A 6,531-nucleotide genomic window follows, 5' to 3' on the forward strand; every position below is an offset into this window, starting at 1 on the left:
ACAACATGCAACCTTTGAAAGAATAATCAAGTTACATATTTAGCCATAATGTACAAAATGGCTTTGCTTTGAAACTGCTTTGTGTATGAACATAACCTGTGTACATTATTACTCTCTAATGATGACACATGATGAAGAAGAAATGAACAAAGTTTAATAACCTGTTGATTGCAAAGAGAGAATGTAACAACATGTATATTATGTTTCCAATATATTAAGCTGCATTGTATTACATTGGTTGAGTTTGACTAGTGAGCTGAGAGGATCAGAGAAAAACAAGTCAACGCCCTGGTTAGGGGTAAGGGAATGGAAAAACACTTAACTACCTATGAGTCAGTGGGACTTTCCACTCGTGACTAGGAGTCATGGAAACTTTGAGGCAAAGCAGGGCTATATAAACCTCGCCCGATAAGCACGAAGGGCTCTCTTTTTGCATTTCATGGGGACACTTTGATGGAGGATTCTATTTTTGCATTTTTTCCCCTTTTTCGGGACTTATGCTTTTTTCCCCCCTCTTGCCCAGACTCAGGTCCCTCGGCGAGATGGGTTTTTCCTTTATCAATCGGACACCGCGAAAAGGCTTAACCATGATAAGGTAACGGAACTAAGAAATAACATAAGCGATGCACGTTTAGAAAATAGAGAGATCCTAGTCAATTTGTCCAAGTTATTTCTGGTTTTTCCCCGATTTCACCTTATCGCTAATTCGAACCCCGGACTCTCAGGAGGCTCACTATTTAAATTCAACCTGATATATGATGATTTAAAATTCTTTTATTCATTTAAAAAATCCCTTTGTCTATTTTTTCCTCGTTTTCGTTTTTATCTTTCTTATTTGCGATTGTTGTGACCTTTTTGTATCCCACGACTGGCGGGATCGAATGTGAAAACACTTACTGGATGTATGTCACATGATCCCTTGTATTCATAATTAAATCTTGTAATATTTCCGACTTTAACCTATCTCTGTCATCCTTATGATTTGATTCATTCGCACCGCTCAACCCTTCGTATTCGAACGAACATGTTTCGGCGAGTCTATATATATAAGAATACAGGGCAGTTAGCGAACATAGGCGAGTTTGTCTCGACGCCGGCTTAAAACAATAAAAGGGCGCGCGAGGAGGGGGTGCGAAAAAGACTAAACTCGTTCTTTCCTATCCCCCTTCCCCTTTCTGTCGCCCTCTGACCCGTTGGACGGAGAGCCGGCTTGGGACCCACAATCCTGATTGGTCCCCCAGGTAAGCGGAATCTGCCATCTGACATCTGGCATCCATGGGAGGGTTCCCAGGCAAAAACCAGTGCTGTCACTAAAGGACACAAAGCTCCATCTCACATTCACCAAAAAGTTTCCTGATGATCCTCAAGACCTTTGGAGACATATTCGGTGGACTGTTGAGTCAAAAATTGGAAGTTTTGGTGTGTGCAACTGTTACATCTGGCGTAGAAATGGCACAGCAGCTGATAAAAAGAACATTATCAAGATCCGTAAACGAGGCACAAAAACGATGAACAGGGACGAGGGAGCCTTCATCCTCTCTACCACCTGGAGCAACATCTTGGAGGAGTCAACGGACAGCGGGGGGCGTGACTTGCCTGTCATTTTTTTGACAGGTAAGTCACGCCCTCATGGAACATCAGCTGATAAAGACGAGTCACAAGACACCATCATGTGACACTCTGAGGAAGGCGAAAGACTCGGCGAAACATAAAAAAAAAATCTAACCTAAAACGAAATAAATTAATTAAATGAACTAGTCAAATATAAATAAGAAGAAGACAAAATGAACTTAATACAAATACTACGCGAAAGTTATTGAGAAACATGCGTCAAAGAGTTTCGCCTCCTGGAAAAGCTGTCAAAGAAACGGGCTCGCTATCGAAACCACCTGAGGTTCAATCTGCGCTGCCGGGATGAAGAAGTTATCCCGGCGGGTCTGAAGATCAAGAACCCGATCCCAACCAGGAACACGGAACGGATCATCGAAAAGGTGCTGATGACCCTGGTGAAAGAACGGATTAGGTACACAGCAAACAAACTCAACCACATCAGCAGCAATCTACAGCGGGAAACGGAGCAGTTCAAATTACGGTTTCCCCTGGACAAGGACATGGTAACAATGCTTCACGGACACTTAGACAACGTACACGAACAGGAATTCACCGCCACCAAATGCCGACACATTCAAAAGCTAGACCGACTCATCTTGCAGAAAAAAGGATGGTATCGAACCACGTACACACAAATGAAAAATGGGTGCACAACATGTCACGCCACAACCTCACGCAAGCAGAACGCAGCATACTATAAAAGGACTAAACTACGCGATCACACCCCAAAAAATACCACACGAGGATTTCCTTTTAGCAATGGAATTAGCATGTGAAAAAATACAAAGCCCAGGACAAAAAGCAGCACTACGCAATGAAGTCGCAGGTATATTAAAAACGGCCAAACCACCACCCAGCAATATTACCAAACAGGAAGCAATAGCCATGAAAACACTATCAAAAAATAAAGACATCACAATCCTCCCAGCAGATAAAGGCAGAACCACAGTAATCATGGACACGGACAAATACGAACAACAGATGTATCAGCTACTGCACGACGACGCCTACGAAGAATTAAAGAAACACCCAACAGAAGACAAGAAAAATAAACTCAAAGCACGACTCAAACCATTACTCAACGAAAATAAAATGGATAGGCAGTCATACTAGCGAACATCATCCCCAGAATCTATGGCACCACAAAAATCCATAAACCAGGCACACCCCTCCGTCCCATAGTAGACAGCATAGGATCGGTTACATATAATCTGTCAAAAGCACTCACAGAAATAATAAAACCACTACTGGGACTCACAGACCAACACTGCAAGAACTCACACCAACTCGCCACAGAACTCACCAACATAAAAGCACAAAAAGACGAAATGTTCATTTCTCACAACGTCATTTCACTGTTCACCAAAACTCCCACACTGGCTACCATCCAAATAGTACAGGACAGGTTAAAAGCAGACAAGACACTCAAAAAACGCACAAATCTAATAGTACAGGACATCACCCAACTACTCAATTTCATCGCCACATCAACATACTTCAAATTCAGGAACACCATATACCGGCAGAAAGAAGGCTTCGCCATGGGAGACCCACTCTCAGCCATCCTGTGTGGATTTTTCATGGAGGACCTGAAACAAAAGGCACTTTTAACAGCACCGGACAAATTCAAACCCTCTCTATGGAAACGCTACGTAGATGACATTCTGGAAAAGATCAAAATGGGACACACACAACACCTTACCGACCACCTCAACTCCATAGACACCACTGGCAGCATCAAATTTACACATGAAGAGGAAACGGACCAATCCATAGCCTTTCTGGACTTGAATATACATCACACAGATAGCGGGGACATCAAAATAAAAGTACACAGAAATCCCACACACACCGTCCAATACCTCCTTTGGACATCAGAGCACCCCACCATTCATAAGTTATCAGTTGTCAGAACACTACATGAACGCACCACAATAATCACAGACCCGGAGGACAGAACACAGGAGGAAAAACATATAGAACAGGCACTAAAAAGTTGTCAGTATCCACAGTGGACCATAATGAAAGGGGCAGGTCAGGTCAAAAACAAAAACAACACAACACAGGTGAGGAAGAAAAAACAAACAAACAAGAGCACAGAGGAATGGTAACGTTGCCGTACGTAAGAGGAATTACGGTGTTGGAGTTGAGTCACCGTGGAAATGAGAAGTAGTTAGTAAATCAACCTTTAAAAGCCAAACTTACTCCAATGCGTGTTCGTTTTTTTGTGCTCAAGAAGAAAAGGGTCAAATAAAGACTCAACAACTGATTAGAGTTCCGATATTTAGTTTCTTCAATTTCTGGAGTTCATGAAAAAGTACAAAGACAGATATCTGCGCGGCTTTTTCTTAATCTCACGAGAAACTGCACTCGGGCGAGCACAGTCGAAAAATGCGCGCCATCTTTCAGCCCAGCTTCAGTTTTTATAGGAGTTTTTTATGTCAAGGGTAATGTAGGTTGAATCGGTTGAATCGGTCGTCCTCGCTCCCTCCCACGGCACGGGTCCACGTCCATGGGAAGTTTCTTCCCGAGGTTAGTCATCGTCTGGATAGTTGATTGGTCCCCAAGACTGGCACGCCAAGGCTGGCCTTCTCCGGCGGGCAGTCTCTAAGTCTCTCTCCCCGCTGGCATTCCTCTGTAATCTTGTCGGTGTGCATGTATATGCAGGTATACGTGTGTATGTGCAGGTGTATTTATATGTGCGCGTGTATATGCAGGTGTATTTATGTGTGCCTGTGTATGTTTGCGGGTATGTGCAGGTGTATGTATGTGTCTGTGTATGTGCAAGTGTGTATGTGCGTGTGCTCCGATCTCCAATTGTTATGTCTTTCGGAATGTGTTTTTTGCGATAGCGTCTGTGTGAGTCCTCCAGTGCCCAATTTGGTATGTTTGCATCTCTACAGCCAATGTGGAGAATGTGCTTTGTTGTCTTTGTCCATGAAGTGCTGTGAATGTGAGGGCAGCTCATGGAAATGCTATGTGCGCAAATTTGTTCCCACTACTGAGAATTTTAATAAAGTTCACACATTGAAACTAAGTACTATAAATTTAGCATATGAGAATAACATAATAAATCAGTAAACATCAGGCCTACAATCCCAGTCATTCTTGTGACCAGTGCTTCTAGTTTCATTTGATAAATGCTTCTTGTTTCATCCATGTCTAAAATATTCAGTAAATATGAACCTGCTAACTTTACTAATCGACATTCTGTCCCATATGTGTTTAAAATAATGCCAGTAATCGTAATAGAATCCTTCAACGGAACGCATCCAAAGAGCAATGAAAAAATACAATATCAACACACAGTTTAAACCACACACAACTCTCCGCCAAATACTGGTACACCCAAAAGACAGAATACACCCAGAAAACAAATGCAACTCCGTTTATGAAATCCCATGCAAATCATGCAACAAAACCTAGACAGGAAGGAGTTTAAACAGAAGAAAGAAAGAACACAATACAGAGTGCGAGAAAGAGACGGCAACAAGACAAACAAGAGCAATAAAAGAACAAGCACAACAGGAACATTACAAATCAGCCATCACCGACCACTGCAAAAGGGAAAACCACATCATGGACTTGGAGAAGGCCAGGGTCATCCGCACCGAAGAGAACAAACACCAGCGCTGGATCAGGGAGGCTATCGAGATCCGTAAACGAGACACAAAAACGATGAACAGGGACGAGGGAGCCTTCATCCTCTCTACCACCTGAACAGCATCTTGGAGGTGTGAACGGACAGCGGGGGGCGTGACTTGCCTGTCATTTTTTTGACAGGTAAGTCACGCCCTCATGGAACATCAGCTGATAAAGACGAGTCACAAGAAAGCATAGTGGTGGCAGTATGATCTGGGGGTGCTTTGCTTCTTCAGGACCAGGACACCTTGCAGACAACTGCTTAATTCTGCGGTATACGAGAAGATCCTAAAGGAGAATGTCCGGCCATCAGTTTGTGCCCTCAAACATAAGCGCACTTTGATCATGCAGCAGGACAACCATCCGAAACTGCCAAAAAGTCCACCCAAAAAGAAAAAAATTTGTGTGGTTTTAAATCCAATTGAGATGCTGTGGTGTAATATTCAACGAGCAGTTCATGCTAAAAAAAAAAAAAGACAAAAACTAATATGGCAGTGTTGAAAGTATTCAGCAAAGAAGAGTGGTCCAAAATCTCTCCACAGCGGCTTGAACACCAATTGCAAATGTTAGATTTCAGTTATTGCTACCAGAGGTGGCAGAATTTGCTATGATGTTAGGGGGCAATTACTTTTTCACAGAGGGCCAGAGAGGTTTGTATTGTTTCCCCCCTGGAAAATAAAATCATTATATAGAAACTGCATTTTATATATCCTTGGGTTGTTTTAGTGAGATATTTAAATTGGTTTGATGAAATGAAACCACTGTAAGTGACAAAGAAGCAAAAAAACCACAGAAATCAGCAAGGGGGCAAATACTTTTTCATAGCACTTTAGATATTAGATTTTTCACATGTACAGTATTTTTATTCGGTTAGTGATGCATCAAATGTATTATTTACCCATCTGATGTATTACTGTCCTCATTTCCTAAATATATATTTTTGGATTAAATTAAGGTGGTATATCTTGAACTCAGGCTTGTAATCAGAGTATTAATTAAGACTGTGTGACTAATGCAGTGACTTTAATCTCCACTTTATGGTAAGTGTGCATGTGTATTGTTTTTGTGCTGTCTGTTCGAAAGCTCACTTGTCATCTACGCATCACTGTTTATTGTCAACCAGGAGTATAGTTCCCTTCAGCTTTATGTCTGAAAAGTGTGCTCTTGGTGGAAATGGATGTTGTATCAATGCAAGATTTTCTTTTAAGTGAAATGTTGTCACCCAGTCCATCTCTGTTTTACCCAACTTGAAATATACAATGGAGCCTCTAATCAAAT

The 6,531-nt window shown here is 42.0% G+C and overlaps 1 pseudogene across 1 annotated transcript in view; it reads left to right on the forward strand.

Moving 5' to 3' along the window:
• LOC148317034 (uncharacterized) overlaps positions 1 to 5,030 on the forward strand; it is a 6,462-nt pseudogene extending 1,432 nt beyond the window's left edge. The window contains exons 1-2 of the transcript XR_015840072.1: positions 1 to 595; positions 1,242 to 5,030. The exon at positions 1 to 595 is cut by the window's left edge and continues 1,432 nt beyond it. The product of XR_015840072.1 is annotated as an uncharacterized LOC148317034 (transcript). The remainder of the gene's footprint in view (positions 596 to 1,241) is intronic.
• The last annotated feature ends 1,501 nt before the right edge of the window (positions 5,031 to 6,531 follow it).

Source organism: Idiotropiscis lumnitzeri, chromosome 20 (assembly GCF_059441095.1).
Source record: "Idiotropiscis lumnitzeri isolate Australia: NSW breed Sydney's pygmy pipehorse chromosome 20, RoL_Ilum_1.0, whole genome shotgun sequence".
Classification (NCBI taxonomy): domain Eukaryota; kingdom Metazoa; phylum Chordata; class Actinopteri; order Syngnathiformes; family Syngnathidae; genus Idiotropiscis; species Idiotropiscis lumnitzeri.